At 37.1% G+C, this 17486-nt stretch overlaps 1 long non-coding RNA gene across 2 annotated transcripts in view; it reads left to right on the forward strand.

Annotated features, from left to right (window-relative positions):
- The window catches only part of LOC144581567 (uncharacterized), a 59231-nt gene that overhangs the window by 37548 nt on the left and 4197 nt on the right, over positions 1–17486 (forward strand). For both annotated transcript variants that reach the window (XR_013532535.1, XR_013532536.1), the window contains exons 5-6: positions 5395–5510; positions 11956–12069. This is a non-coding gene — a long non-coding RNA (uncharacterized LOC144581567). The remainder of the gene's footprint in view (positions 1–5394; positions 5511–11955; positions 12070–17486) is intronic.

The following is a 17486-nucleotide window of genomic DNA, read 5'->3' on the forward strand; positions in this document are numbered from 1 at the left end:
CTCACGTATTTATACGTAAACACAATATGCATGTATATGTGCATTCATAATGTATAAGGAATAGAAGAATTATTCTGAAACTACTTTTTCACTTATTCCTTGAAAAGCTTTTCACTTATATGTTATAAATTATATGAAACTATATGTACTTCATGCTTTAATAGCTGCATAGTATTCAACATTATGGCTTTACCATACACTCTTCCACTACTCTTCTACTAATGAGTATCTGGATGTTTCCCTCTTCACTATCATTAGCAAACCTGCCATGATCATTCTTGTACGTAGACCTTTAGGCCCACTGCATGCAAAATATTTTTCAGAATAAGTTCATAAACATGGAATTACAAAGTCAAAAAAGGCTGTTTTAAACTTAATAGTAAAAAAGGTTCTCCAAAGAAGATTTTGTCATCTTATCCTTCCATCAATAAGGTATCCATGTGTTCATCTGTCATATCATTACTAACACTGGTATTGCAAAGCTTTTATAATTTTGTTAATCTGAATAGTGAAAATTGATTTAAATGTATCACATTAATTTACATTTATCTGATTACCAATGAGGTTGAATAATTTGTAGGGTTTATTGAACATTTTTATTTCTTTTTCTATAAATTGCTTTTCAATATCCATCATTCATTTTTCTATTGGAGTATTCATTATTTTCCTATTGATGCATATTAATATTAATCCTTTGCTAATATAATGCAAATATATTCCCAGGCTGAAGGTTGTCTATTAATGTTACTATGTCTTCTGCATTCAGAAGTTTCCTTTTAAATTTTAATGTATTTAAATATGTAATTATTTTCCTTTATGGTTTTAATGTTTTATATCTTACTTAGATAGCTTTCTGTACCACACGTTTATAATTTTTCTGCAGCTTTATCTAGTACTTTTATATTTAGGTTTTCGGGTATGGTTTAAGGCATATGTCTAAATGTATTTCTTTCACAATGGATAACCAATCACCCCTAACTGTATTGCTTTGAAAATGGATAACCAAGCTTCACCTTAATTTGTAAAGTAATTCATTTTTCTATCATTTGTTTGCCTTTTTTATTATTAATGGCAGCTGGCACTTACATAGTTCTGACCATATTTCAGGCACCCTTCTAAGTGCTTCCTGTATATTAATGTATTTAATCTTCACAACAACCATTAGATGTAGGTAGTATAATAATCCCTCTTTTACATATAACGAAATTAAGGAGCAGAAAGTTTAAGTAACTTCTCCACGAATGCACATACTGTGTGGCCTGGCCTAAGAACCAGTGTTCTTTACAATACTAAACCCTGTTGTGCATACCTCTCCTTCTAGATTCCATCCAATCTGATTAACGAGTATCTCTGCCTATGCCTGTGCATATCCTATACTTTGATTATTCGATTTTCAAATTTGTTTTAATTTTTGAAAGACAAGTTTCCCTCATTTTTTCTTCTAGAAGTTTTCCATGTTACTTGCTATTTTGTCTACCATTTGACCAACAGAATAGCATGTTAAGTTTCATAAATAATGATTAGGATTGCATTACATTTCTAAATTAACTTGAGGAGGACTGATCTCAAAAAAATTGTCTTCTATTTAGGAAATAACTGCATATTTGCATTTGTTGGATTTTTTTCTCTATTTTGCAGTTTTCAACGTATAAATCTTACAATTGTCAGGCATTTTATGTTTTTATTATCATTGTAAATAGATTTTTCTATTCTGTTTCATTCTTTAGTATATTACTGATAATATATAGGAAAACATGGATTTTTTTCCTATATTAATTTTATATCTAACTGTCATACTGAATTTTACTGATTCTAATATTTTTTTAAATAATTTCTCGGATTTTCACGGAAATCTTTAGTTTCCAAATAATTATCTTTGTCTTCCTTTATGATATTTATGTGTCATGTTATCCTTTTTTGGCCTGTATATTTGCACTGGTTAGAGTTAGACCCTCTGTTACAAGGTTAAATGGCAGGAGTGCTGGGAGAAAGTTTATCTTGTCTCTAACTTTAGTAGGACTGTTTCTAATGATTTACATCACACATGGTGTTTGTTCTTGGTTTATGCTAATCTTTATTAGTTTAATGAAGTTTCCTTCTATTGCTAGCTTACCAACACTTATTGTTTGTTTTTAATCACAAATTATTATAGAATTTTAGCAAATATATTTTTTTGCGCATATTGAAATGTCATGACTTTTAAAATCTATTTATATAGTTAATTATATTAATGGATTTCCTTGTGCTGAGTCATCCTTGTATTAATAATAGCTACATTTAGTGTATTCTTTCTATGGTCAAGAAATAATCTTAAACGAGTATTTACCTAATAACTTACCTAGACATAGTTATTAGGTAAATACTCATTTAAGATTACTGTGTCCTCTTGACAAACTGATCTTTTCTCTGTTATGAAAGTTTTTTATCTCTAGTAATAATCTTCATCTTGAAGTCTATTTTGCTTGATAGTAATATAGCCAAATAAGTTTTATTTATGGTTACTATTTGTATGGTATATATTCACTGTCATTTAAATGGGCCCTCAAAAAGCAGGTGTTGGAAAGTTAATTACCATTTTAGTTGTATTAAGAGGTAAGATCATTAAGAGGTAAGTAGGCTATGAGGGCTCCTCCCTCATAAATGAATCAATGCTGTAATCGCAGGAGTGGGTTTGTCATAAAGGGGTGAATTTGCATTCCTCCTTTCACTTGTCTGCCCCATGGACAACAATGTTGCCCCCTCTGTAGGATGCAGCATTTGGAATGCCATCTTGGAGGTGGAGACCAGGACCTCCCCAAATCTGCTACTGCCTTGATCTTGGACCTCAGTATCCAGAACTGCAAGAAATAAATTTCTATTCTTTGTAAATTACCCAGCCTCAGGTATTCTGCAGCACAAAACAGAATGAGCCACATTTTTTCTTTCTTTCTTTTTTTTAAAAATTATCCTTTAAGTTCTGGGATACATGTGCAGAACATGCAGGTTTGTTACATAGGTATACATGTGCTATAGTGGTTTTCTGCACCCATGAACTTGGCATCTATATTAGGTATTTCTCCTAATGCTATCCCTTCCCCTAGCCCCCACCCCTGACAGGCCCCAGTATGTGATGTTCCCCTCCCTGTGTCCATGTGTTCTCATGGTCCAACTCCCACTTATGAATGAGAACATGCGGTGTTTGGTTTTCTGTTCCTGTGCTAGTTTGCTGGAAATGATGGTTTTCAGCATCATCCATGTCCCTGCAAAGGACATGAACTCATCCTTTTTTATGGCTGCATAGTATTCCATGGAGTATATATGCCACATTTCTTTATCCAGTATATCATTGATAGGCATTTGGGTTGGTTCCAAGTCTTTGCTATTGTGAACAGTGCTGAAATAAACATACGTGTGCATGTGTCTTTATAGTAAAATAATGTATACTCCTTTGGGATATACCCAGTAATAAGATTGCTGGGTCAAATGGTATTTCTAGTTCTAGACCCTTGAGGAATTGCCACACTGTCTTCCACAGTAGTTGAACTAAATTACACTCCCACCAACAATGTAAAAGCATCTTCTCCACATCTTCTCCAGTATCTGTTGTTTCCTGACATTTTAATGATTGCCATTCTAACTGGCATGAATGGTATCTCATTGTGGTTTTGATTTGTATTTCTCTAATGACCAGTGATGATGACTTTTTTTTTCATATATTTGTTGGCCTCATAAATGTCTTCTTTTGAGAAATGTCTGTTCATATACTTTGCCCACTTTTTGATAGGGTTGTTTGTTTTTTTCTTGTAAATTTGTTTCTTTGTAGATTCTGGATATTAGCCCTTTGTCAGATGGGTAGATTACAAAAATTTTCTCCCATTTTGTAGGTTTCCTGTTCACTCTGATGATAGTTTCTTTTGCTGTGCAGAATCTCTTTGGTTTAACTAGGTCCCATTTGTCAATTATGGCTTTTGCTGTCATTGCTTTTGGTATTTTATTTATGAAGTCTTTGCCCATGCCTATGTCCTGAATGGCATTGCTCAGGCTTTCTTCTAGGGATTTTATGGTTTTGGGTCTTACATTTAAGTCTTTAATCCATCTCGAGTTAATTTTGTATAAAATGTAAGGAAGGGGTCCAGTTTTAGTTTTCTGCATATGGCTAACCAGTTTTCCCAACACCATTTATTAAATAAGGAATCCTTTCCCCATTGCTTGTTTGTGTCAGGTTTCTCAAAGATCAGATGGTTGTAGATGTGTGGTGTTATTTCTGAGGCCTCTGTTCTGTTCCATTGGTCTCTATCTCTGTTTTGGTACCAGTACCATATTGTTTTGTTTACTGTATCCTTGTAGTATAGATTGAAGTCAGGTAGCATGATGTCTCCAGCTTTGTTCTTTTTGCTTAGGATTGTCTTGGCTTTATGGGCTCTTTCTTGGTTTTATATGAAATTTAAAGTAGTTTTTTCTAATTCTATAAAGAAAGTCAATGGTAGCTTGATGGGGATAGCATTGAATCTATAAATTACTCTGGGCAGTATGGCCATTTTTATGGGATGTTTTTCCATTTGTTTGTGTCCTCTCTTATTTCCCTGAGCAGATCACTGCTATTTTTTAAACATGTCTTTACATTTCTAAAATTTTTTATTTTGATTAGCTTTTGCTTAAAGGTCTACTTAAAGTTTTATTTTTTTTAAAAAAAGCATATATGAGTCATATAATTTCTGAATTCTTGCAAATCTGAACCAGGCTTTGATTTGCCTTGCATTTGATAAAAGCGAGGTTTAGTATATAATTATTGGAACATAATTTCTTTTCTTCAGAAATCACACATTTTCTCTAAGGTTTTCTAGTATTAGTGTTGCAAATAAAAAGTCCAATGTCATTTAAACTTGTGGCAGGGGGCGGATATTTTTTCTTAGTTGGCTGCTTCTAGCATTTGTTCTTTATCCAGAATATGGTGAACCACCTGAATATGGCTTTTTTCATTATGTCTGTCCAGTCTTTGGTAAGCTTTCTCCATGTGAAGACTGAATTCTTCAACTCAGAAAAAAATGCCTTCTTTTATTTCTTTGGCTATTGCTTTCATTCATCTACACTGTTTTCTCTTTCTGGAACTCCTGTGATAATACTATTTCTTTTTGCTTTCATCTTTCCTGCCTCTTGACTGTCTTCTAAATTTCCAGTTCTTGAAATTTATGCTCTACATTCTGAAAGAATGTTTTATAGCTATGCTTCTCTTTATTTTCAAGACACATTTTTAGTTTCTAGATTCTGACTCTTTTGGTGAAAATCTTCACTTTAAAAAACTTAGCAGCTCTGCTTTACTAGAGGTTGTTTAATCTGAATGTCCATATTCCTTCCCCCTCCTTTGAACCATTAAATGTCTTCATTTATCTGGTGGTTTTTCTCTTATTTTTACAGTGGAAGAATTCGTTTTGCCAGCATGAACAGCCAAAATGTGATTAGTGGCTTAATAGTGACTCTCATTTACCACGTCTAGCATTTCCAACTAAAACTCCTGAGCTTCATCGACATAGGTAAAAAGTTTCTGATGATGATACACAAATGACTTTGTTATAATCCCTTTACATTTCTTGGATTATTTATTTCTAGAATAGGAAAGAGGAAATCATCAGATGCAATCAGGATACCATCTTTGTCACGAAAGATTCCATTTATTTTTTTCTAGACTGTAATGAAAGAAACTTTGTATTTCTCACTTAAGAAAAATAAATTTTTAAAGAAAGAAGAATTGGACATACTCAGCTTCCTTCCTCACAGAGAAATAGGAAAGTTATTTTAATTTTAACATTCTTATGAAAAGAGCCTTTTGGGGAGGGATAAATTTTTGTGTTACTTTCCCCCACTAAAAACATTTTAAATACATTCCTTGAAACCATCTTTTATAGTCCTGAATTTACTATACAGACTTCTGTGTTCAACTGCCCAAACAAGGATAGGAAAATATGCCCATGAAAGTTAACCTCTGCTGAAAACAACCATGAGGTAGAAAAAAACAACGAGAACATCTGTATTTTATCCTGACAATATGTTCTCTCTTATTCTGGAAGCACAGGATGTCTTTACTCTGTCAGCTGCAAAAATATTATCTCTCTGCAGGAATGAAACAAGTGTGGAATATATATTATGTTACCACATTACATGCATACCTAAGCAGGAAACAAAGAAAATAGCCATTTAATATATAACTCAGTTTTGCCTCCAGGGACAGATAAAAATTTTTACTATAATACCCAAATGGTACAGTCCATAAATATACATGGGAAATGTGATAGGGCGAAGTCAGGTTCTTTTGGCTAGATACTTGTGGCTAAAAATTTATCATCTGACCCTCATCCTAATCTTTCCTGCAAAGAGACATGAAGTAGGCTATATTTTTATGAGGTCCAGAAATCTGGGGCAATGGAGATCAAAACCCATCACTATTTTTCAGCAAGCCATTAATTTTTTAATGTCTACGAAAATGACTATTGGCTGATATCTTTCAGTTCCATTTCCAACATTATGCCTTATATGCAGTTTACCTAATAAACAATCAAGATACTAAAAAAAAAGAAACAGTAACTAAATTGGTAATTTAATAACTGGATTATTCTAAAGGTCTAGTTGTGTTTACCCTATTTGAAATCAATAACTTTTCATTTGGAATTTTAAATCCACTTTAATGAGCATTCTGCTAGCAGCAGTTTAATTTAAGATCCAAACTTATACAAACAAAAGTAATAGAGGATTTTACCCTAACAACTTATACTTATTTTTTGCAGACCGCATCACTGATTTGAAGGTATAGATCCCTGAAATCTCATTATTTATGCCTCTAAAATTTTTTTAATGTTTTTAACCAGAGAAGGGTTTGTATAGGAAGAGTATTCCCAATGTAAGAAGTCTTTATGTTGCTCAGATACTTGCAACATGACTGAAATGCTTCTTCTAGGACTGGTGCTATCTTTGGAAGCTTTTACAGAGCAATGACATGGCTGCCTCATAAGCAGTAAACGAGAAACATCTTGTGATAATGCCACTGGCTTTCATGTAAGCTACCTATTTTATGTCTTATCAAATTGAAGCATTTGTCAACACGCAAACCTTGCTTCTTTGTATCTTCACATTCCCTCTGATTTAATGCTGACAATGTTTTCAGCATTGCTCCCCTCTCTATAAGTAACCTTTTGGAGTCATGTAATCTATCCCTATAAAACTAAGTGGAAGCATCCTCCATAAACAAGGAGCTATATCTACTGTTTCTAAAATCCACTCTCTGGCTCCATACCATAGGGACTCAAGCAGCTCTGGAGTCTCCAGAGGGTGCTCAAGAGGGAAACTATAATCTGTGGGCTCCTCAGTGCCTCCCTGTGAGATGCTGTGCTGTCTTGCACTGATGTTGCTTCCTGGCAGCATTTTATAGCTATCACACCCTAAGGTACCAAGGCTGTACATCACCCTCATAATTTATGAAATTATTCATAAAAAGTGATTATTTCACCCTCTGTTACAGCTCTACTTTCCACAGAGGCTCACAAAAGTAATTTGCCATTACTTTTAATGGCTAAAACTGCAATTCGTTTTGCACCAAGCAAATAGTCCTTGGACCATGTTGGAACACACAGCACCAAGTAATGCCTCCCCATTTTGCCCCTCTCCCAGAAGCCTTGTAACAAACCCTCTCCTTAAGCACCACCCCCCAAAAAATCACATCACACAAATAGACACCCAGGCACAATCAAAACCCCAGTTCAGGCTGAGCTGGAGCCTTTTGCCCCATCTGTAAATATCCAAAATTCACCCTATATCCATGAATAACTTACTGTGTTGCTTCATGAACATTCCTTTGTCACCTGTAAGAAAGGAGCTTACCTGAAAATGACAGTAACACAGGGCAAAGCAAGCCAGAAGATGAAGAGACGCCCCTATCAACCTCATCTGAGCCCCTGAAACCAGCCTCCACCTATGTTTTCCACAGTTATATGTGGCAATAAATTCCCTTTGTTGCTTAAGTTGAGTTTGGTTATATGTCACTTGCAACCGAAATAATCTTGACTAATATACTAATAATTATCAAATTTTGTTGGGTTATATAAATATCAGTGCCTCAGGAACTTGAAACAACAAATCCCAGAGATGCGCAACCGTAAACACTATAGCCTGATGAGTGATTTAATTAAATACGTGCATATAGATCATTCCCCAAGCCACATATATACAAATAAGGAGAAATAAATCTGAAGGAGAAGGAAAAATCTTTTGCATTTTGACACAATTTATTAAGCAGAAGACATCTGCCCAATGTCTAGGTCTGGAAAGATAAATTATTCCATTTTATGTTGTTATTAAATTGTATTACTCTTCATTAAAGTTAAATGCATTTAGAGGAATTAAGCTTATCAAAAATTTGGCAGTGTAATGTAAGCGATGATTCTTTGTTTATTTGACAACATCCTCCTGTGAGTTGATTCACAATTTTAATTTTAGAAAACAATATTTCCTTGATGGGGGCTGACAGAATGATGTGAACTGCTGCATCATTTTGCATGAAGTCATATTGATTGTGAAAGGAAACAGAAGCCAAGTGACTTAACCAATTTTTCAAGGAGCATTATGACAATAATGTTTCCATATTGTCAGAGGGGATCACATCAATTTAAGAACTGAAATTAAGCTTTAGGAGACAATCACCTATCCTTTTAAAGATAAGTACAAAGGAGCTCAATAAAGATAAAAATTCTAAATAATGTTAGTGAAAAAAATTAGTTAAAAATGTATGAAATTATGTATTCATATCAAGCACCTTCTGTGGATACAATGAGGAGCACAACAGAGACATCAGAGAGCTTTCAACCTTGAGGAAGGCATTAGCCAATCACAAAGAGTTACAATTCCAATTGGGATGTTAGCAGAGAAAGGGACCTGTTACCAGGCCCATGCTGGGGCTTCATGCTAAGCAGATAGACTAGGGAAGGATTTCATGAAGAAGTGATATTGAACTGATATTTAAAGAATGAATAAGCCCTTACTCAATAAAGAGGGAAAGAGCATTCTGGTCTGAGGGACAAGCCTCTATATAGGTGTAGGGAAGACTGGGGCAAGAATAAGAGATCTAAAACTGCCCTGAGGCCAGAACCCAGAGAAAGGAGCCAGTGAGTGAGGAGAGCCCAAACTGAGCAAAAATAGAAAATTTCCTCCTAAAACACTGGGTGGACTTTGAATGGTTTCAGGCAGGGCTTGTGTGATCCATTTTGCATTTAACAAAACATCACCTTGGCTTCAGACTGGATAATAAATAGGGGATGGGGTCAGGGTCCAGGCAAGGGAAAATAGTACCTGGGGCTACATAGAAGTACGGGTGAGGGTAAGACACAGGTAGAGAAACCATCTGTCATGGCAGTTTATTCTTATCAAACATTTATTGAGAGGCAGCAGCAGGAAATATCACTGAATCATTCTCTTTCAAAAAACTCTTTATTGGGCAAAAAACTCAAACATCTAAAAGAGTGGAGAGAATAATTTAATGAACTCCTATATGCTCGACCCTAAGCTTCAACAACAATCAATGCTGTACTGATCTTGCTTGATCTATATTCCCACTCTTTCTATACTCCCAGATATATTTTTAAATTATGAACATTTCAAACCTTCAGAAAAGTTGTGAGAGCGCTACAATAATCATCCATTTAACATTCATCTAGATCCATTAAGTGTTAACAATTTGTTAACTTTATATATATATATGTACATAGAAAGTATATATATAAAAAACCGTATGTGAGTATATATACACACAGTATATATATGCATATATGTATCTACATATACATACATATACACTGTGTATATTCTCTCTCGTGTGTGTGTGTGTGTGTGTGTGTGTTCCATCATCTATCCCCTAAGAGCAAAGGCATTCTCCTATACAACCAGCATATAGTTATTGCTCAGGAACTTCAGCATTATCTAATATACAGTCTATATTCAAAATTTCCCATGTGTTGCAATAACATCCTGTATGGCTGTTTTTTTCCCAATCCAGGATCCAAACAAATCTCATGCATTCCTTTTGTTATCTTGTCTCTTTAGTCCCCATCAATCTCAAGCGTTCCTCAGCATTTGTGTCTTTTGTGACATTGATGCCTGTGAAGGGTCTTGGCCGGCAGATTTGCAGGATGTCCTTTAATGTGGTTGGTTTGATTGTTTACTCATGATTAGATTGAGGTGAAACATTTTGGCAGTACTATCACATAGGTGATGTTTGTCCTTCTCAATATATCACCTCAGGAGCCACATGATGTCACTTGTAACATTAGTGATGATGATTCTTTCACTTTTCTAACCTATTGAGTTCATATCCTATAGACATAATCCATTACTGAGGAAACCAGACAAGGACTGCAAAGTACAATTTCTATTTCCTCATGAGCCATATTAACACCAAGAGACATTTACACAGATCACCTATACAGACAAAGCTTTATTGGCTTTATTCGCAAAAGGTGGATATAGATCATAAATAAGCATGGATGGGGGATGAATATCCTACCACGATTAGAAGAAATCCGCAAGCTTGGGAATTTGAATCTGGAGAGGAAGTGAAGTGTGGAGGTGAAGCACATCACCTCAGGAGCCAGACTGCCCTGCTACTTCCCACCTGTGTGACTTTGCGCAAGTTACTTAACCTTTCTGTGTCCACATTTGTAACATGGGTCGTCATAGAACTTTTCCTATACGGTTGGGGTGATCACTGAGTTGCTACATGTGCAGTGCCTGGCATATCATAACCATATCAATGGGATGATGATGATGATGATGATGATGACAGTAATGTTTCTAGAGAAGAACCAGTAACCTCCATGTGTTGTTGACTAAAGGAAGACCCTAAGTTATTTTTAATAAAAAATATTATCTGAGCCCAGGCATGGTGGTTCACACTTATAATCCCAGAAATTTGGGAGGCTGAGGCAGGCGGATCACTGAGATCAGGAGTTCGAGACCAGCCTAGACAACATGGCGAAATCCCATCTCTACTAAAAATACAGAAATTAGCTGGGCATGGTCATGCACATCTGTAGTCCCAGCTACTCAGGAGGCTGAGGCAGGAGAATTGCTTGAACCCAGGAGGTGGAGGTTGCAGTGAGCCAAAATCATGCCCCTGCACTCCAGCCTGGGTGACAGAGCAAAACTCCATCTCAATATATATAGTCTGAAGTTTATACCCTGTTAAAAACATAATGTGGTAAAATGTCAACACATTTGTATAAAATCATCAACATCATTTAATGAGAACTACATAGGGCCAAAGAGTTTGATTTTAACAATTAGATGCCTAACATTAACATTTCTCAAATATTCCATGAAAGACATCATAGGATAGAAACATCTAGACGACAGAAATAGAGGAAGGGAGCAGGGAGAAACAAGGCAAGGGCAAAGAGGTGGAAGGAAAGAGAAAGTCCAACATCCCTGGCCCTGAGTCCTCAAATCTCACCCTGCCCAGGACTTAGTACTGCCCTTTCCACCACTCATAGGCTTGCTCCATAAACAGTCCCCTCTGGGATTCTTCCTGCTTTAGGATTTAAAAATCCAGGCTTTCATTATTGTCTCCCCCAACTCAGACTACCTACCCATACCCCAAACACACACAGCATGTTTTCTTTTTCTTCTTCTTTGTCTCTTATTTTTCAATGAAGTCCCACCATTTATCAAAATCAAATAACTTCTATAATCAGTATGAAGTTTACAGTCCCAAAACCCAGATGTGCCATCATAAAACTGCCTTTAGTTTTTTTAAACTGACTTAGATCACAAGACCCACTTCCATAAATGGAAAAATACCTTACTGCCAATTCAAGGGAAACTCAGACATTTCTGGGATTTCTTTCTCAGTTTCTTCGGGTAAATGGGAAGTCAACATGGAATTCATACTCTCTATTTCCTTCTGTTCTCTCCATCACTCCCTAAATCTGGGAGCAACAGGTAGAGCAGCTCGAGCTGCAGTAAAAAAAGAAAGGATTCTCTCAGTTCTCTCAAGGAAACTGTCAAGAACAGCAGACTGTCCAATAATCAAGCAAACGCCCAATTGCAATACAGGTAAGTTTCCCAAAATTGTTTTGGGAGTACAGAGCAGGTATAGAAAAGCATAAACTCAGCTCAAGGGGCCAGAGAAGCTTCCAGGAGGAGGCAATTTTTAAGTTTTATCTTAAAGAGTGAGAAGGAGGTAGTAAGTTTAAGAAGACAGGGAAAGATATCTCAGGGAGCCTTTGCTAAGGCATGGAATAGTAGGAGAGGGTGACGTGCTTGGGAAATACAAGTAGTTCCATTCATCTAGAACACAGGGCATGTTCAGAATACTGAGTAGGAGATGAGTCTAGAGAGATAAACAGACTGTACATCAAGCCAAAGGATTTGGATTGTATTCTCTAGATCAGAGCTTGGCAAACTGGACATGGAGTCCAAATCTAGCCTGGTTTTGTAAACAAAGTTGTACTGAACACAGACATGCTCACTTGTTTACATACTGTCAATGGCTGCCTTCATGCCTCAACATCAGAGTTGGATAGTTATGGCAGAGACTGTATGGCCACCAAAGCCTAGTATATTTACTATACAGCTCTTTACATAAAAAGTTGGCTGACCCTGGGCTAACCCACTTCAGTTATATATGCACCCTCTTTAAAAGGATAAATTATCCTAGAGCCAAAACTCCACTTAGATATTTTCAGTATATTGTTATTTACATACATGCAAACTTAAAATTAAGTGCAAGCATCTTATGCTTGTAGCTCTTTTGCAACTGTAAAAAGGTGCATGAGCTAACAAAAACAATACAATTCAAATTAACATATTAATTAAATGTGACTGATGACATCACGTGTATGGAGACAGATTCCACCGCGAACACTGGACTATCACAGTGCAGGTGCTTTTGAATTCAGCAGCTTGTACCACCTAGACCACAGGATGGCTTTACTTCTTTGAACTAGGGTAAAACCTTTGTTAATACCACAAAAGACAGTGACTTCATAGAACTTTATCTGTCCCAAATGCCTCATTTTGAGGTACAAATTTCCCCTGTCCTTTTTTGCACAAGCTCTTAATGATTATCGTAATGCTCATTGGTACAATGAAAACAAAAGGCATGTGCAGAGACCAAAATCAATTGTCAGGACTCAGCTCTAAGGCAGCCATTGAGGTGATCCACAATTGTTCCTATGTTTTAAAATATTATCAAATGGAAACACAATCATTTAAAAATTACTGCAGAGAGCTGCAGATTCTGTATGATATGCAGTTATTGACGAAATCTAACAGACAGCTCTTCATACAGCTACAAATAGCTAAAAACAACCAGTCCAAACTAGGTGAACCCAAGGGGTAGCAATGGATTAGAGAAAAGAGGACACATTTGAGAATATTCAGTACACTATCTGGACAAAACTTTAAACATCAAATGCTAGTGGGGAGGAGGAAGTATAAGGGAAGACTCAGGAATGACAGGTTTCTGGTGTGGGCATGTGTGCTCACCAAGTGAATAAACACAGAGGAAGTACAAGTGTGGGAGAGAAAGATACTAAGATCCCTTGGGTATGTTGAATTTAAGGCATCTGAGAGACTAGTTCTTATCCTGAATAAAGTTGGATGTATAGGACCATGTAGTCATAAGCAATAACTGGCTCATAAAGATATGAAGTTGAATTTAAGTTATAATTGAACTGCCAATATAGATGAAATGATAGCCCACATAGAAAAGTAAAAAGTGACAGAAGAAGAAAGCACTAAAAGACACTTAATCAAGAACTGGCCATACAGGGAGCTGTGTAAATAACTACATTTATGCATCCCTAAATATCATCAGTTCAGTATGACCTGTGCGAATGGAGGGAAATTGTAATGTGCATAATATGAGATACCAATACAAAAATTACTTCTTATATTCATTTTGGTGGATGCACAGAGGAGAGAAGCATCGACAGATTTACGTATGTTTGCTAAAATTTGGTTTGCACTTCCAGAAGGCACATTAACTTGGATAAAAAGACAAAATGGTACAGAATGTGGCAGTCACTCTTAGTTGTCTATTCAATATCCATTTCTTCTTTACAAACCAACCTGAATTTTTCTCAGGGGCAATGTGCTTAGCTGAAAACTTCCTTTCTCTGCTCCCTTTGCACCTATGACTGGCCATGTAACACAGTTCTGGCCAATGAAATACAAGTGAGAGTCAAAGGATGAAACTTCTGCAAAAGCTCTTTAAAAGGCAGATAGACTCAAGTGGCTCCATGCTTTGCGCATACGCTTCTTCCTGCCTAGATACATCGTGTTGGAGATGGAGCCACAGTATTGTGATCACCAGGCCTCAAAAACATGGGAAGGATTACTAAGCAGAAATACAGGAGGATCCTGGGGGTTTTGCAAATCCTCAGTATGAGCCCTGGTTCTGCTTCCAGATGTAAATAAGAATAATTGGACCCCTAATTTTTTAAGTCACTTTTTTCTGGGTTTCTATTACTAGAGGCTTAGTGAATTTCTCCCTCCACAGAAGGCCTGTTTGAAAATGGTTTCAGCTAAAAACTCCCTATAGATAGCTTTCAAAGTTAATATAATGTCCAGGAATAAATGAAGAGTTGATTTCCACCTAGATGCAAAAGGAAACCTCTCAATCCTATTACTAGGGCCGCCTGCTTCAGCCTTGATTAAACCAAGTGAAGGGAAAAAGGAAGTGGGCAGCCCAGAGCTTAGCTGGCCATGACAAATGAGTTCCAGGTAAGACTGTGTCCTCCAATCTCCAATTTTTAGCATTCTCCACCATGCTTTCCTTTTGCTTCTCATCTTCCCTTCCATTCTTAATCTAATGTAAGAAAAAGGTGAATAATAAAGTAGGAATACTATTCTTCATTAACCTTCAGTGCCTTTTCATTGTCCACCCAGTTAAGTTTATGAAGAATAATTTATTGAACTATTCATCTGTGCTTTGTATTGTCAGTGTTTTCCTCCTCTATTCCAAGCAAGTAGCCAGGCTAATTGCTGCCTTACTTTAGGGAAGTTTGTGGCAGAAACTTGAAAGCAAATGCCCTACGACCCCTGCTTGTGCCTGGTCTTTAAGAGCTTGGGTTCCTGAAGTGGATTATGCTGGAGGAAAACAGGTAGAAGCAGAAGTGACAAAGGAGAGGAGACTGCCCTATACCAGGAAGGTGTGGTGGTTTCCATGATCAAGGAGCCTGTGTCCTACTTCTGGCAGAACCGGGGGAAGAAGACAAGGCCTCAGAGGGGGTCCGACTGTGTGGTGAAGTTAGAGAGGCTATACCCTGGGCAACAGGGCTTCCATTGTGAAGAAAGATTGGCCTGCAGGCTAACAAGAGCAGAGAAACAGTCACTGCCATTCAAGGGTCTGTGACAATGCTGACAATAGGACCACCATAATGGGCCAAAACTTAGGGGCAATTCTCCTCTGTTTTAAGGAACCACAAAGTCTCTGATATACTGAAGAAGAGAGAGAGAACACCCAAATGACAGATTGAACTTACCACCAGCAAGGTGGTATGAAGGCTTACAGAAATAGCCAGCACACTCTACTGGCATCTACTTGGGCCCAAGACCTCAACAGCACAGTCTCCTCAACCTGCTGCTCCAGACATTTGGCTTTTCTTCCCCTGCTTGAATCCTACACTCATGATGCTTTCCTGCCTCTGTGTTTGCTTAGAGTTTTCTGTCCTTTGGCAATTTAATGCATGCATTCATCCATTTAATAATAAGTGCCCATCTTTTCTATCTTCAAATACTTGCCCTTCATAAAGTTCTCCCTGATCCCTCTGAAAAGCCATAATTTCCTCCTTTATATTTCTAAGTTTTGCACTTCTCTTGGGACATTTACCCTGTACTACTTTTTGTTACAATTTCATACCTGCTCCCCCACTATATCTTAAACATTTATTGAACATCTACTATGCACCCCGAAGACAGTGATGTTTCCCAAGTACCTAGCATAATACCACAGGTCCTTGACCTTAGGACACTAAACTGAACAGAGCACAGAGTGTGTCCTCAAAGTTCTCACAGTCTACGTATCATGTTCAAGGATCACAGGATTGTGTGTAGTGCCTTCTCAGCCTTTGTTGACCTTGATTGTCAGCATTTTAAACCTCCATTCAGCTGCTTGTACAAAATTTAAGTAAAATGAGGAAGATAATTTCGTTGGAGAGAAAGCTTCTGGATGCTTCAGAATATGCCACCTCACCTGAATGGTAACCATTACACCTGTAAATAAGATAAAATAGCAAGAAAAATGTAAAAGTGTGCTTTGATCATTTCCTTTTTGAAAGTTGATAAGATCATTTTTATTTTCAAAGAAAATGTACAAATAAAAATATTGTTACCACTTATTTGAAATCCATGAAAATTGCTGAGATGAAGGAACCATTATCCAAAAACTGCTTTCTCTTCCCGGGGTTTGCTTCCTTTGCCTTCATTGTTTTCTGCTGCCATTGCTGCTTTGGAATTTGCTGTTATATGTAATAAGACCCCATCACAGTGTTTGTAGATAAATCAAGAAACATTCACTGGAGATCTTGTCATAGGCCATAGTCCAGATTTAATCCCCGCTCTCCCTTCCCACGGTTTTCAGTCTGTTTAGGCTCTCTCTTTTTTCAAATTCTTCATTCTCCTGACTCTGCTAGCCTTTGGAGGTGACCTTTCTGTTTTCAGTCTCCCAAGTATGTCACATGCCTATATCGTAGTGGGCCAGTGAAAGAAGGGGCACTGGCCTGGAATCAAGAAGCATCACTTGGTCACTTACTCAATCAACAAATATTTTTGAGTATTTTCTATGTATCAGGACTTGGTCTAAGCCTTGGAAAGTAGTCATGAACAATATAGCAAAATCCCCAGCTTACTTTCTAGTGGATAAAGATAAGTATACAGATTATCAAGAGATTATAGCCAGTGATAAGTGCTATGAAGATAATAAAGGGGTTGATGTAATAGTGTGATTTTACAGGGTCACTTGGAGTACAGCTGTCAGGGAAGGCTTTTCTGCCATTAAAGCAGAGACCTGATGGGTGGGAAGGTGCTAACTAGATTCCGAGAAAGATTGTTTCCGGCATCACATCCCTAATATGTCCAAGGCACAGAAAGGAGGCCAGTGTGGCAAGAGCAGGGAGTAGGAGGAAGGGAGGGACCCTAGCGAGATCAATAGAAAAGGATGAGCTCATGGAGGATCTAGCAGCGATGTGAGGAGTTTAGATTTTAATCTAAGAGTATCAGATGTATGTGATGTACTTTAAGCAGAGGAATGAAACCATTTCATTTTTTTAAACATCACTGTGATTACAGGGTGGAGAGTGGAATTAGAAATATCAATTAGGAGACTATTGCATAAACTCAGGAGAGAGAAGGGGAAGGATTCAATTCTTTAGAGCTGGAGCTTATAGGACTTACAAATGAATCCCCTGTAAGAGGTACTGGGGAGTCACCAAGATGGTGTCCAGATTTGGGCTAAAAGACTTGGGTGG

Source organism: Callithrix jacchus, chromosome 2, assembly GCF_049354715.1.
Source record: "Callithrix jacchus isolate 240 chromosome 2, calJac240_pri, whole genome shotgun sequence".
NCBI classification, from domain to species: Eukaryota; Metazoa; Chordata; class Mammalia; order Primates; family Cebidae; genus Callithrix; species Callithrix jacchus.